General features: G+C 41.8%; 1 protein-coding gene across 1 annotated transcript in view; it reads right to left on the bottom strand.

The window, feature by feature from the left end:
* LOC117531951 (CDK-activating kinase assembly factor MAT1-like) overlaps positions 1-15,280 on the bottom strand; it is a 117,779-nt gene that overhangs the window by 44,451 nt on the left and 58,048 nt on the right. The window lies entirely within an intron of this gene.

Here is a 15,280-nt window from a genome sequence, read left to right as displayed (position 1 = left end):
AGAGAGAGAAAACAGCTTAAATGTCAACTGTTTCAGCAACTGAGAAAATAATAATAACGTAAAATTCTCACAACAGTATGAACAAACCATTTATGAAATGCTTACTGCAGACTCTTATGCTTGCTTGTCTTTGCTTTCCAGTCCAAAGCTAAATATTGCTGCTTCTTAAGTTTATTAAGTGCTCCAATCAAGGTTTCCATGAATTCCACAAAGATCACTGCATTATCTTCAAAGTCGAGGTCAGTAAACCTTTCCTCTCCAACGAAGGCACCAAAGCTCCTGGTTTTAGCAACCCTAACCAACATTCAGTCCATGCAAGCACGAACAGCGTAGGATCCAGAACACATCCCTGGTGAACCCCAGTAGTCACTGCGAGAAATTCAGACAGTCTGCTACGCTCCATACAGCACTCAAACTACCAGTGTATCGTCATAACATGAAATCAGCAAAATTCCCTGCAGCTATTCATTGTATCTGGTGTCATCCAGGAATTTTGTTGAAAATACACATAGGACCCCAATCACAAATACAGATTTATAATAATGAGCAGCATCATTCTCATTAAGGTATAAACAGTAATGTTCCACTGGGGGCTGACTTCACCTCCTCTCGTCTATGATACAAATAAACCTGGTGACAAACCAGGATGTTTTCGCTGGAGTTCCTGGAGTACTGCTGGAGCCTCTTCCACTGACACCGGAGTGAACTGTCCTGAACTTGGGTCACCATCAGGAGACACTGCTGTCTGTCTGGAAAGTACCTGACAGGGAAAACAATAATACTAAAAGCACACCTCATTTAGATGACCAGAATATCCACAAAACATACGTCTCTCCTGCTAAGTCATTCTGTAGCGCTGTATCTTCTTCCTTTCACCCTTAGGTTGCTCTCTCCATCAGAAGTGACTCACCCGCAAGTAAAAAGCCTCCTGACAGAACTACGTATAGCCAACTAAAGCATGTGCTTATTTTGAGTCATACTTCAAGAGTAGATCAATATTTGCACAGATCTATGAGAGGGAAAACAACAGTGATCTGGCCTCCACCAGCTCCGTCTGTTAATGGTCTGTTTACCGAGACAGACAGGATAATGGCTTGAGTGGGTGGGGTAGTATCACACGGTGGCCGCACTCCACTCTGTTTCTGATCTAGTTATTAACAAGGAGAGTATTGTACAAGAAGCTGAGTATCAGAGCGAGGCTGTGGCTATGTGCTGACAGGGAAGATGGGGTGTGCTGTTGACACAGACCAGTTTGCAAGTCAAATAGCTGGACTTGAAGCTCACACACTTTAATGCTGCCTTTTGGCTATGCAAATGTCAAATCTGGGAGCCCTGTGGCTCCAGTCAAACTTTCAGATCCAAACTATGGAAGCACTTTAAATGGTCAGAAAATCACTGCACTGAAACCTGCAGTTGTTGGCTACGCTTGATCTGGTAACTTGATTCCGGCACACACACACACACATCAAGTGTGAAGTGTGGAAGAATGCAGGACATCAGATATCTGTAAAACCACGTTCAGCCTTGGGTCTTGGTTATGGTGCCAATCCCAATTTATGCAAGGGAAATCCCTACTTGTTACACAATAAGCCAAACTGGAGACCTGTGAGTAACCTCACAAAATGAAAACCCTTGTTCTGCCATTTTAGTTGTTTGCATGTATTATATGTAGCAGTAGTGAAAATACCTGAATTAACAAACTGGTCAACTTCTGTGTTTACAATAAAAGCATTTTCTCATAAATGGTACTATCTGACAGTGCCAGATGAATATTTTAATTGGCTAAATGAAAGCACAGTATGTGACTTAAGACATTATTTAATAGCAGTAAAATAAGATCAAAGAACACTATTCTTGAGGGAGTTCATTTGAGGTCATGTTGGCTGCCACCTTAGACTCTAGGTCATAACTTTTGCATCAAATCTGCATTTGTGTGAAACACCCAGTTCAAGTGGATTATTATTTGAGGGCAAGTATGTGAAACTAGTCTGGTCAGTTTTGGCACTCTGACATCACGGTGCTTTGCCTCAGATCTCCTGTGAGCAGGGGACCTTTGCTCCTGAACTTCTGGTCTTTCCACGCTCATCACATGGATATGCTCCCTGCAGGGATCAGAGAAACCAGAAAACATGGAAAAGCTATTCGGGGTCATTTCACGAGATTCCTCAAGTGGCTGTCCTCTGTGTATTATAGAGAGCGAGAGAGAGAGAGAAAAAAAGAGGGGAGCACATCAAGGCTGATTTGTGCTTTCTTCACAGACAGAGGGGGGAAATAGGGAAAGGAAAGAACGATTTGTATGCAACTCAAACCTCATGTACTCCAATTCAATGATGGCAGAAGTGGATTTTGCTTCTACACTGGCTGCTTTAAGTGAATCTGCTGACCCCTAGAGTCAAATCAAGAGTCCGTGGTGGTGGTCCTGGCCGAGATGCACAGAAACGAAGAGCTTAGGGCTGGAGCCCGGCCAATAAGACAGGGAGAGGCTAGTAAAGCTGGCTGCCAGGAACTGAAGGCTGTGATGGCACCACTCACTAGTCTGCATATCACCCTCCCACCAAAGCACTTAACATATGGTATAAGCAAATAGACAAATATACACGCTCATGTGCACAACTCACATAAACACACAGGTGCTGAGGGATGCTTGGGACACTAAAGAACACGAGCAAGAGGAGAGAATCACTCAGAGACCATTAACCCCGGGCTCTCAACCAGAATTCAGAGGAGGTTTCCTTTAGGTACACGTTCAACATAGCTACATTATGTATGTGTGTGATTTATGTATTGTGAAGATGATATACATCTGTCCACACAAAAGATGAAGTTAGTTTAGATCAAGTCCCAACCACCAGTGCCGAAAAATGAAGCCAATAAAGAAGTATCAAATCTCACAGTTCTTTGATTGACCACTTGGGGGCTTGCTCCAAAAGTGAGTCACCTATGGTCATCCTGCATAACATCACAGCAGAAATAAACATGTTTACAGCCTGCTACAAAAAAACAAAACAAAACAAAAAACATGGTTTTGGACTCTATAGTTACTTTCCTTGTTGATGGCAATTGTACAGGGGGCTATTTTTTTTAAATAAATCGTCGCTTTAAGATTTATAAACCATAAACTTGCGAATGATTAGGGACATGGTCGCTTTAAATGACAGCTGTGTGACTGGAGTCTGGGTCTCACTAGCAGAGGCTGCTAGCTACTGTGGGCTCAACTGCATCGAATCAACTGTTTGTCCTTTCTGAGCATCAAAGAAGCCATTACTCCACTATTTCTGTTAAATGAAATTTGGTGTGACGTATTTAATGAAAAAACATGCGTTCCTTCTTAATAATGATAATAATTATTCATGTGAGTTCTTTCCAGGAATCAATCAATCAATCAATCAATCAATTTTTTTTATATAGCGCCAAATCACAACAAACAGTTGCCCCAAGGCGCTTTATATTGTAAGGCAAGGCCATACAATAATTATGTAAAACCCCAACGGTCAAAACGACCCCCTGTGAACAAGCACTTGGCTACAGTGGGAAGGAAAAACTCCCTTTTAACAGGAAGAAACCTCCAGCAGAACCAGGCTCAGGGAGAGGCAGTCTTCTGCTGGGACTGGTTGGGGCTGAGGGAGAGAACCAGGAAAAAGACATGCTGTGGAGGGGAGCAGAGATCAATCACTAATGATTAAATGCAGAGTGGTGCATACAGAGCAAAAAGAGAAAGAAACAGTGCATCATGGGAACCCCCCAGCAGTCTACGTCTATAGCAGCATAACTAAGGGATGGTTCAGGGTCACCTGATCCAGCCCTAACTATAAGCTTTAGCAAAAAGGAAAGTTTTAAGCCTAATCTTAAAAGTAGAGAGGGTGTCTGTCTCCCTGATCTGAATTGGGAGCTGGTTCCACAGGAGAGGAGCCTGAAAGCTGAAGGCTCTGCCTCCCATTCTACTCTTACAAACCCTAGGAACTACAAGTAAGCCTGCAGTCTGAGAGCGAAGCGCTCTATTGGGGTGATATGGTACTACGAGGTCCCTAAGATAAGATGGGACCTGATTATTCAAAACCTTATAAGTAAGAAGAAGAATTTTAAATTCTATTCTAGAATTAACAGGAAGCCAATGAAGAGAGGCCAATATGGGTGAGATATGCTCTCTCCTTCTAGTCCCCGTCAGTACTCTAGCTGCAGCATTTTGAATTAACTGAAGGCTTTTTAGGGAACTTTTAGGACAACCTGATAATAATGAATTACAATAGTCCAGCCTAGAGGAAATAAATGCATGAATTAGTTTTTCAGCATCACTCTGAGACAAGACCTTTCTGATTTTAGAGATATTGCGTAAATGCAAAAAAGCAGTCCTACATATTTGTTTAATATGCGCTTTGAATGACATATCCTGATCAAAAATGACTCCAAGATTTCTCACAGTATTACTAGAGGTCAGGGTAATGCCATCCAGAGTAAGGATCTGGTTAGACACCATGTTTCTAAGATTTGTGGGGCCAAGTACAATAACTTCAGTTTTATCTGAGTTTAAAAGCAGGAAATTAGAGGTCATCCATGTCTTTATGTCTGTAAGACAATCCTGCAGTTTAGCTAATTGGTGTGTGTCCTCTGGCTTCATGGATAGATAAAGCTGGGTATCATCTGCGTAACAATGAAAATTTAAGCAATACCGTCTAATAATACTGCCTAAGGGAAGCATGTATAAAGTGAATAAAATTGGTCCTAGCACAGAACCTTGTGGAACTCCATAATTAACTTTAGTCTGTGAAGACGATTCCCCATTTACATGAACAAATTGTAATCTATTAGACAAATATGATTCAAACCACCGCAGTGCAGTGCCTTTAATACCTATGGCATGCTCTAATCTCTGTAATAAAATTTTATGGTCAACAGTATCAAAAGCAGCACTGAGGTCTAACAGAACAAGCACAGAGATGAGTCCACTGTCCGAGGCCATAAGAAGATCATTTGTAACCTTCACTAATGCTGTTTCTGTACTATGATGAATTCTAAAACCTGACTGAAACTCTTCAAATAGACCATTCCTCTGCAGATGATCAGTTAGCTGTTTTACAACTACCCTTTCAAGAATTTTTGAGAGAAAAGGAAGGTTGGAGATTGGCCTATAATTAGCTAAGATAGCTGGGTCAAGTGATGGCTTTTTAAAGTAATGGTTTAATTACTGCCACCTTAAAAGCCTGTGGTACATAGCCAACTAACAAAGATAGATTGATCATATTTAAGATCGAAGCATTAAATAATGGTAGGGCTTCCTTGAGCAGCCTGGTAGGAATGGGGTCTAATAAACATGTTGATGGTTTGGATGAAGTAACTAATGAAAATAACTCAGACAGAACAATCGGAGAGAAAGAGTCTAACCAAATACCGGCATCACTGAAAGCAGCCAAAGATAACGATACGTCTTTGGGATGGTTATGAGTAATTTTTTCTCTAATAGTTAAAATTTTGTTAGCAAAGAAAGTCATGAAGTCATTACTAGTTAAAGTTAATGGAATACTCAGCTCAATAGAGCTCTGACTCTTTGTCAGCCTGGCTACAGTGCTGAAAAGAAACCTGGGGTTGTTCTTATTTTCTTCAATTAGTGATGAGTAGAAAGATGTCCTAGCTTTACGGAGGGCTTTTTTATAGAGCAACAGACTCTTTTTCCAGGCTAAGTGAAGATCTTCTAAATTAGTGAGACGCCATTTCCTCTCCAACTTACGGGTTATCTGCTTTAAGCTACGAGTTTGTGAGTTATACCATGGAGTCAGACACTTCTGATTTAAAGCTCTCTTTTTCAGAGGAGCTACAGCATCCAAAGTTGTCTTCAATGAGGATGTAAAACTACTGACGAGATACTCTATCTCCCTTACAGAGTTTAGGTAGCTACTCTGCACTGTGTTGGTATATGGCATTAGAGAACATAAAGAAGGAATCATATCCTTAAACCTAGTTACAGCGCTTTCTGAAAGACTTCTAGTGTAATGAAACTTATTCCCCACTGCTGGGTAGTCCATCAGAGTAAATGTAAATGTTATTAAGAAATGATCAGACAGAAGGGAGTTTTCAGGGAATACTGTTAAGTCTTCTATTTCCATACCATAAGTCAGAACAAGATCTAAGATATGATTAAAGTGGTGGGTGGACTCATTTACTTTTTGAGCAAAGCCAATAGAGTCTAATAATAGATTAAATGCAGTGTTGAGGCTGTCATTCTCAGCATCTGTGTGGATGTTAAAATCGCCCACTATAATTATCTTATCTGAGCTAAGCACTAAGTCAGACAAAAGGTCTGAAAATTCACAGAGAAACTCACAGTAACGACCAGGTGGACGATAGATAATAACAAATAAAACTGGTTTTTGGGACTTCCAATTTGGATGGACAAGACTAAGAGACAAGCTTTCAAATGAATTAAAGCTCTGTCTGGGTTTTTGATTAATTAATAAGCTGGAATGGAAGATTGCTGCTAATCCTCCGCCCCGGCCCGTGCTACGAGCATTCTGACAGTTAGTGTGACTCGGGGGTGTTGACTCATTTAAACTAACATATTCATCCTGCTGTAACCAGGTTTCTGTAAGGCAGAATAAATCAATATGTTGATCAATTATTATATCATTTACTAACAGGGACTTAGAAGAGAGAGACCTAATGTTTAACAGACCACATTTAACTGTTTTAGTCTGTGGTGCAGTTGAAGGTGCTATATTATTTTTTCTTTTTGAATTTTTATGCTTAAATAGATTTTTGCTGGTTATTGGTAGTCTGGGAGCAGGCACCGTCTCTACGGGGATGGGGTAATGAGGGGATGGCAGGGGGAGAGAAGCTGCAGAGAGGTGTGTAAGACTACAACTCTGCTTCCTGGTCCCAACCCTGGATAGTCACGGTTTGGAGGATTTAAGAAAATTGGCCAGATTTCTAGAAATGAGAGCTGCTCCATCCAAAGTGGGATGGATGCCGTCTCTCCTTACAAGACCAGGTTTTCCCCAGAAGCTTTGCCAATTATCTATGAAGCCCACCTCATTTTTTGGACACCACTCAGACAGCCAGCAATTCAAGGAGAACATGCGGCTAAACATGTCACTCCCGGTCCGATTGGGGAGGAGCCCAGAGAAAACTACAGAGTCCGACATTGTTTTTGCAAAGTTACACACCGATTTAATGTTAATTTTAGTGACCTCCGATTGGCGTAACCGGGTGTCATTACTGCCGACGTGAATTACAATCTTACCAAATTTACGCTTAGCCTTAGCCAGCAGTTTCAAATTTCCTTCAATGTCGCCTGCTCTGGCCCCCGGAAGACAATTGACTATGGTTGCTGGTGTCGCTAACTTCACATTTCTCAAAACAGAGTCGCCAATAACCAGAGTTTGATCCTCGGCGGGTGTGTCGTCGAGTGGGGAAAAACGGTTAGAGATGTGAACGGGTTGGCGGTGTACACGGGGCTTCTGTTTAGGGCTACGCTTCCTCCTCACAGTCACCCAGTCGGCCTGCTTTCCCGGCTGTTCGGGATCTGCCAGGGGGGAAGTAACGGCGGCTAAGCTACCTTGGTCCGCACCGACTACAGGGGCCTGGCTAGCTGTAGAATTTTCCACGGTGCGGAGCCGAGTCTCCAATTCGCCCAGCCTGGCCTCCAAAGCTACGAATAAGCTACACTTATTACAAGTACCGTTACTGCTAAAGGAGGCCGAGGAATAACTAAACATTTCACACCCAGAGCAGAAAAGTGCGGGAGAGACAGGAGAAGCCGCCATGCTAAATCGGCTAAGAGCTAGTAGCTACACTAAGCTAGCGGATTCCTAAAAACACGCAAAGTGAATAATGTGTAAATAATTTAGAGGTGATTCAGCAGAAGGAGTGCTTTAGTTAAGGCACGTAAAGATTACACTGGGAAACAAATCGTAATCTAGATAACTAGATCAATCTAACTGCGCAGATTAAACAGCTAACAGATACAGAAAAACACCGCTGTGCTCCGGAACAGGAAGTGATACAATACCGCAATCAAAGCACTAAACTAAATATACTCCAATAATAAAATAATAAATGGCAATAATAAATAGTACACCATAACAATGGAAAAAAATCCCAAACAATAAGTTGACAATACAGAATAAAAGTATAACCTACGTATACACTGGTGCTACATATACATATATATGTATATACACACATATATATATATATGTGTATATACACACACATACACACACATATATATATATATATATATATATATACTCAACAAAAATATAAACGCAACACTTTTGGTTTTGCTCCCATTTTGTATGAGATGAACTCAAAGATCTAAAACTTTTTCCACATACACAATATCACCATTTCCCTCAAATATTGTTCACAAACCAGTCTAAATCTGTGATAGTGAGCACTTCTCCTTTGCTGAGATAATCCATCCCACCTCACAGGTGTGCCATACCAAGATGCTGATTAGACACCATGATTAGTGCACAGGTGTGCCTTAGACTGCCCACAATAAAAGGCCACTCTGAAAGGTGCAGTTTTATCACACAGCACAATGCCACAGATGTCGCAAGATTTAAGGGAGCGTGCAGTTGGCATGCTGACAGCAGGAATGTCAACCAGAGCTGTTGCTCGTGTATTGAATGTTCATGTCTCTACCATAAGCCGTCTCCAAAGTCGTTTCAGAGAATTTGGCAGTACATCCAACCAGCCTCACAACCGCATACCACGTGTAACCACACCAGCCCAGGACCTCCACATCCAGCATGTTCACCTCCAAGATCGTCTGAGACCAGCCACTCGGACAGCTGCTGAAACAATCGGTTTGCATAACCAAAGAATTTCTGCACAAACTGTCAGAAACCGTCTCAAGGAAGCTCATCTGCATGCTCGTCGTCCTCATCGGGGTCTCGACCTGACTCCAGTTTGTCGTCGTAACCGACTTGAGTGGGCAAATGCTCACATTCGCTGGCGTTTGGCACGTTGGAGAGGTGTTCTCTTCACGGATGATGCGAAGGAGATGTGTTGCACTGCATGAGGCAAATGGTGGTCACACCAGATACTGACTGGTATCCCCCCCAATAAAACAAAACTGCACCTTTCAGAGTGGCCTTTTATTGTGGGCAGTCTAAGGCACAACTGTGCACTAATCATGGTGTCTAATCAGCATCTTGGTATGGCACACCTGTGAGGTGGGATGGATTATCTCAGCAAAGGAGAAGTGCTCACTATCACAGATTTCGACTGGTTTGTGAACAATATTTGAGGGAAATGGTGATGTTGTGTATGTGGAAAAAGTTTTAGATCTTTGAGTTCATCTTATACAAAATGGGAGCAAAACCAAAAGTGTTGCGTTTATATTTTTGTTGAGTATATATATGTGTGTGTGTGTGTGTAGCACCAGCGTATACGTAGGTTATACTTTTATTCTGTATTTTGACAGGTGCTACTCATAATCCAGTATAATCCAGTGCAATTTATGATCCGGAAAATATGGTACTTAATTTCTTTGTTAGCAGCAAATTAGCACGAATTTGAAGGTAGACTGGTAACATTACGGCCACTGATGTGCCGAAGGTTACTAAGGTATTATGCCTCTCATAGATTTTAATACCAGCACTAAAGCTATATGTTATGAAAACTACTGGCCAGTCCATGAATATATGTGTTAATCAAACATCCAAACCAAAGTTAGCCTGTTAGCCTTAGCTTTGCTTGTTTCATAACTGCGGCCATGTTCGGGCTTCATTTATCCTATCTAGGACCCACCGGTTCACCTCTTTACCCATTCATGGGTTGGCCGGGAGTTCAGTGCTGCCAAGATGGCGACACTTGTAGTAGTCCTATTTGAGCTCGAAAAACCACTGTTCAGAAAACCGACAGTTGATATCACCGGGGGTTTGTCCAGTAATATGGTTTAGAAGAACTAAACAGAGTGCAAGAGGACAGCAGGGGAAGTTATAGGATAAAATCATTATCTGTTCTCAGTGATGGTAATCTACAGCCACAATAAACTGCCCGTCGCCATTTAACCCTTCAATCTCATTACTAGCTGCTCTCTCTGGTCAGGGAAAGTGTATTGAGGACTACTTCCTTGTGCAGAGAAGTATATCCCCAGGAGAGGAGCTCCAGACTAAACACTGCTCATTCAGCTGCTCCCATTCACCCCACTGACACAAGACGGATGCTTGACAAGCGCTCCCAACAGAAAACCTCACTTTTTCCACCAATTATAGAAGCAACGCAGAGTAGTGGTGGGGGAGGGGGGGGGGGGGGGGGGGGGGGACAAAACTTCAAAACATTATACACACTGGCATTTAGGGAAGTGCATTGCGCAACCTCTGTCAGAAAGAGATGGGCTAATTTCAGGATGACCTGTGCCAACACAAACAGCTTCTCTGGCTAACTTTCATTTTCGGCACTTGAGGTTTGAGCTAAATTTTTTCAACGCTGCACAGCCAGTTTTTCTTTCCAGCCCCCCCCCCAAAAAAATATGATTTGTCCTTGTCCAAGATCCCAGTCAGACTTTTACTGCCTACGCAGTCAGATCTTAAAAAGTCAAACTACAAACACAGACCTTAATACTAAATAGAATTTTTTCTTGCACTTTTTCAGTGTGGATAACTTACACAAAATAAAGACATAATTTTAGTATTACGCTAACATGATTTAATTACTGACATGCTCAATTCCTTAAGTTCTTTTACTTAGAGAAGACGATAGTTAAAACTTTTTGGGTCGTTTTGGGTCGCGCTCCGGCTGCCGAGTGCTTGGATTCATATCACAGTTGTGTCAAAATACACATATGTTCTCCGTTTGTCTCTCCAAAGCAATATTTACTTCAACGCTGATTTTGTTTATTAAAGGCTTTTATTGCTCAAAATAAGAGCAAGGAGCCATGCTACAGCATTTGGAATGTGGGCTGCAGTGTTACATCCATCATGTATTCATAATTCATAAAGCTCACGCACAGTTCTGGGAAAGTGCCAGTCAACAAGAAGGACAGCTACACTACCATTATAGAAACCTCACACAGCCGAGAGTCCTATCGTCTGTGGCAAATCACAGACACATATGTGCATGGGAGGTGGAGCCTCTGTGCAGACTGGGGTTCGATGGTGAGGTGATAGCTATTTGGACACTTTAGAAGACCCCTGGGCCTAGTTTCATAAAGCAGTCTAATCTTTTAGTCTATTAAACTTACTTAGTCGACTACGGTTAGTCACCCAACATTATCTATATCATCACCATTTCACGTCTACGGCTAAACTTGTACATTAGCCATCTTACATCAGTTGATGATTTTCATGGGTATAGTGGCCTCGCGAGCACCATGGCCAAGAAACACCTCCAATGCACGAGGGTTTTCTTTATTTCCGGGTTGGTCGTTGTTAGGAACTATCCAGCCTTTGTTTCGTTAACTGGCTTTATTAACATTTACGGACACATACGAACTGCAGAACGATGTGCTTAGCTCTAAGCCTAGCAGTTCTTCTTCTACACTTCCCTCAAGCCTTTCTGTGCACACAACACTGCTCAGCGTGACAGCGACGCCCAGTGGCTAATTTGAGAACTGTCACAAACACACCATGACAGTCGTCTGCTACAACCATGGCCAAAAAGCGGAGGAAGCTCTCCTTCTGGAGGAATACGAGTGACGTAGTGGTGCTCTTGAGTGGTCCATCAAGTGGTGGTACATGATAGCCACCATTTTTGAGGTAAGTCACTGAAGCTTTGTTGACTAAAATAAGATTAGCCTCCTCTGTACCACGCTAAAAACTTTAGTTGTGCAACGCGGAGCTTTAGCCAACTAAGCCCTTTGTGCAACGAATAACGTCAAAAAATTCATCAACTAAGTAAGTTTATTTGACTAAACAAGATTAGACTGCTTTATAAAACCGGGCCCAGATTCCTAAATATGCCATCTTCACTGTATTCAGTATTGAGGCAGCTGTCTTTAATATAAGGGTTCGGCTGTACTCCGCTAGGTACAGCTGACGGAGCAGGAGAGTCTGTCAAAGAGGTGTGGCTCTCCTTTTTCCTGGCAGTCATGCATACAGTCCTGCTGAGGTTTTGTGTGTGTGTGTGGGGGGGGGGTAAAGGGATAAGGCAAAAAAGACACACAGTGAGAAACAGAGCCGTGCAGAAGATAAGAGTGAGCTGAAATCAAAATCATGGTTGTGGTCCAGGTTGTGTTGAGTGGACATCCTCTAAAAGAAAGCAGCCTAAGAGGGCCAAGGGCTGCTTGGGGGGGGGTTGTCCAAGACAAATCACCAGTGGTGCTGCTGTCACACTGGGTCCTGACCAAGACAAATGCTGCTGCGTTAAAATAAGTACCTGCCCTGTCACAACCCTTTCACCTCACTCACACTGAGGCACATCATACCTCATCGCACATATTCCCTTCACAGGTCAGAGGACTGGGGGATCCGGACCTGTGATCAGCACAGGGGACTCACTTTTCACCATCACAATCCTGCCTGTACACATTCTGGGAAATATTTACCACATCAGTCAATTTTTACTGCAGCCAAAATTCTGAGCCTGTAATAATGGAGGTGAGTGTGGGAGTGGATGACATTAAATGCATACACCATGTCTAAGGGACATCATCTGCACACGTGTATGTGCAAGCTGGATTGTCTATATACGCATATAACTAGGCTGGAACACACAAAACCTCAAACCTAGCCATACTGCAATCAGCCAAATGCGCAGAAGTGTCAGCACTATTCCTTGCCGTTAGTGAACAGCAAGTTGCATCCTGGGAATTGTGGTTTGTTTGAATGGGCCTGCGTCACTGCCTGTGGGCCTGCACCCGTGGAACTGGCATTCTTCACTGAACCTCATTTATCTCTGTGGCAGAACCCTTCCTCTCTAGCGTCAGTCCTCCTGGACTCCTAAACTGCTGACAACAGACCCCCCCCCCCCCCAACACTCCATGAACTCAACTGCACAGCAAATATTGTGAGGTGCACTTCATTTGCACATTGATGAGTTTGGCTAAAGCCATGTAGGACCTCAGCCTTTCGTTGAATACATAATGTAAATAAGTGGCAGTTATTCTTAATGAACTCTCTCACTTTTCTTTAAATCATCAATTTTGATATGGGGTTTTTTCACCTCAGTAATTATGCATATTTTCCACAGTGGTGGGCACGGCTAATCAAAAAGTTAGCTTCGATAACCATTAATCAGATAACTGAAAAGTTATCTTTTATGATGATAAACTGCTAAAAGAATTATCTTTATTACAGATAACAGATAACTATTAGTATATTGATTTGGACGCGGCCACATCAGATTACACGGTCGACTTCTGATAAACCAGTTTCACTTTAAGCGCCGCAGGGGCTGCTGGTTAAATTCAAGGATCACAAACACAAAGAACACACAAGAAATTAATAAATAATAAAAAAAGACCACTGTCATCATCTTTCAAAAGCAGTAAAACACAGTATTAGAAGTCAGTTTATCTCAATATTAGATACACCGTCATTTACGAGCTAAAAGCTGCCGCTTTTTTCACACGCTTCGAACCCTGTGACTTAAACAAACGAAATACATCCATTAACGCATTGATTGGCAGAATAAAATACGCGTAGTAAATATAAATTCTTACCTGTTAGTTTCAGTGGGATTCATCTAAATAAATAACTTGCATAAAGCGTCCTTTTTAAAAAAAATCCAAAACAGTGTCTAAACGTGAAGAAAACTCCCTCCCTCTGTACACACAGTTTCGCCGTGAAAGCTCCTCTCTCACACCGAGTCTTGGCGATTAAATTACAGCCACAAAGAAATAAAATAAAATAATGTTAAAATTAGTCTGTTTTGTTTTTGCGTCGAGTGGACGAGTCACTGTAACGTCCACAGTGAACCTGAACTACACTACCCACAATGCTCCCTGCGTTGAGTGGCCAATCACGTTTTGCACTTAATGATGACATCATCAGCAAGCGACAGGCAGCCAGTCTGCTAAAAACACAACAAACGCACCAGAATGTTTGATTTTAAGGTTTACAAATGTTTTTGACCGTTAAACTTTACCAGCAAAAAAAATGTTATCGGACTGAAAGTTATCAGAATTAAATTTATTGGGAGATAATTGGTCCAATGATGGTTTTAAAACTTATCTGAAAAGCTAATCTGATAGCAAAAACATTAGCTTTGAAAATTATCTGCGATCCGATTAGCTGAACTGTGCCCACCACTGATTTTCCAGAGTATTTCACTGGAGTATAATGCCTGGAACATGCTGCAAATGGCACGCTCACATCACAACAGACACGTGCGTCACACTCAACAGTCGTGTGTCTGCATTGACACCGGGCAGCGTTTCAGCTCCATCTGTGGTGCGTCACTGCTGAATATTTGTGTTTGATAATGACTTTTATTCCACTTTTGTGTTTCCTATGACCATTTTACAGTGCACATTCAGTTTGGGCTATACGTGTGTGTGTGTGTGTGTGTGTGTGTGTGTGTGTGTGTGTGTGTGTGTGTGTGTGTGTGTGTGTGTGTGTGTGTGTGTGTGTGTGTGTGTGTGTGTGTGTGTGTGTGTGTGTGTGTGTTTGTTTTTAACTGGTTGAGCAGATACAGTTCTCTGAAAGCATACTTTGTGTCAAATGCTTTAGAAAATAGAAACTTAAAAACACAAATTGTCATTTCAGTACATGCAGACTCACCAACAACTTTGTCCTTTAAGATTTTTGTCACCCAGAGAAACAGAGCTCCATGTGGGTTTAGTTGAGGAGCATTTGGAACTGGACAAAAGTCATGTTTGCAAGACCTATATTCAAGAACTATTTCCAAGAAACGTATGAACACTGATGCTGAACTATTAAGAACTTTCCAAGCCACTGAAATGGTAAAAAACAAAAAAAACTGTATTTATGTTTTCACAGGTATGAGTTCTTTCCCAAGCATGGAAAGTCCAGCAAAAGGTGTTCATTATTTAATGTTGCCAATATAACTTCAAAATCGCTGTCTCCAAAATATTTTCTGTCTATTTTAGCTGGACGCATGAAAAATAGGTGCAGGTCTATCTTTAAGAGAAGTGGGATACACGAAACACAACAAACGCATCCCTTATGTTTCCTACCTGTAGGATTAAATATGTTAACATTGGTGACCTAAAGCAAAATCAACACGCAACCCACCTGTAACACAAGCGGGAAGCTTGCTGTGTGTTTCAGGTCTAATTCGTATATGTCCAAAAAAAAAAAAAAAGCTTCTTGAAGAGGATATATATTATACAAATAATGGATGGTATGGAGTCTAACAGAGAAATTGGATGAAGAAA

This window comes from Thalassophryne amazonica, chromosome 19 (assembly GCF_902500255.1).
Source record: "Thalassophryne amazonica chromosome 19, fThaAma1.1, whole genome shotgun sequence".
In the NCBI taxonomy this organism is placed as follows: Eukaryota; Metazoa; Chordata; class Actinopteri; order Batrachoidiformes; family Batrachoididae; genus Thalassophryne; species Thalassophryne amazonica.
The sequence above is the reverse complement of the archived record's forward strand: the minus strand, read 5'-3'. Positions and strand labels throughout refer to the sequence as shown.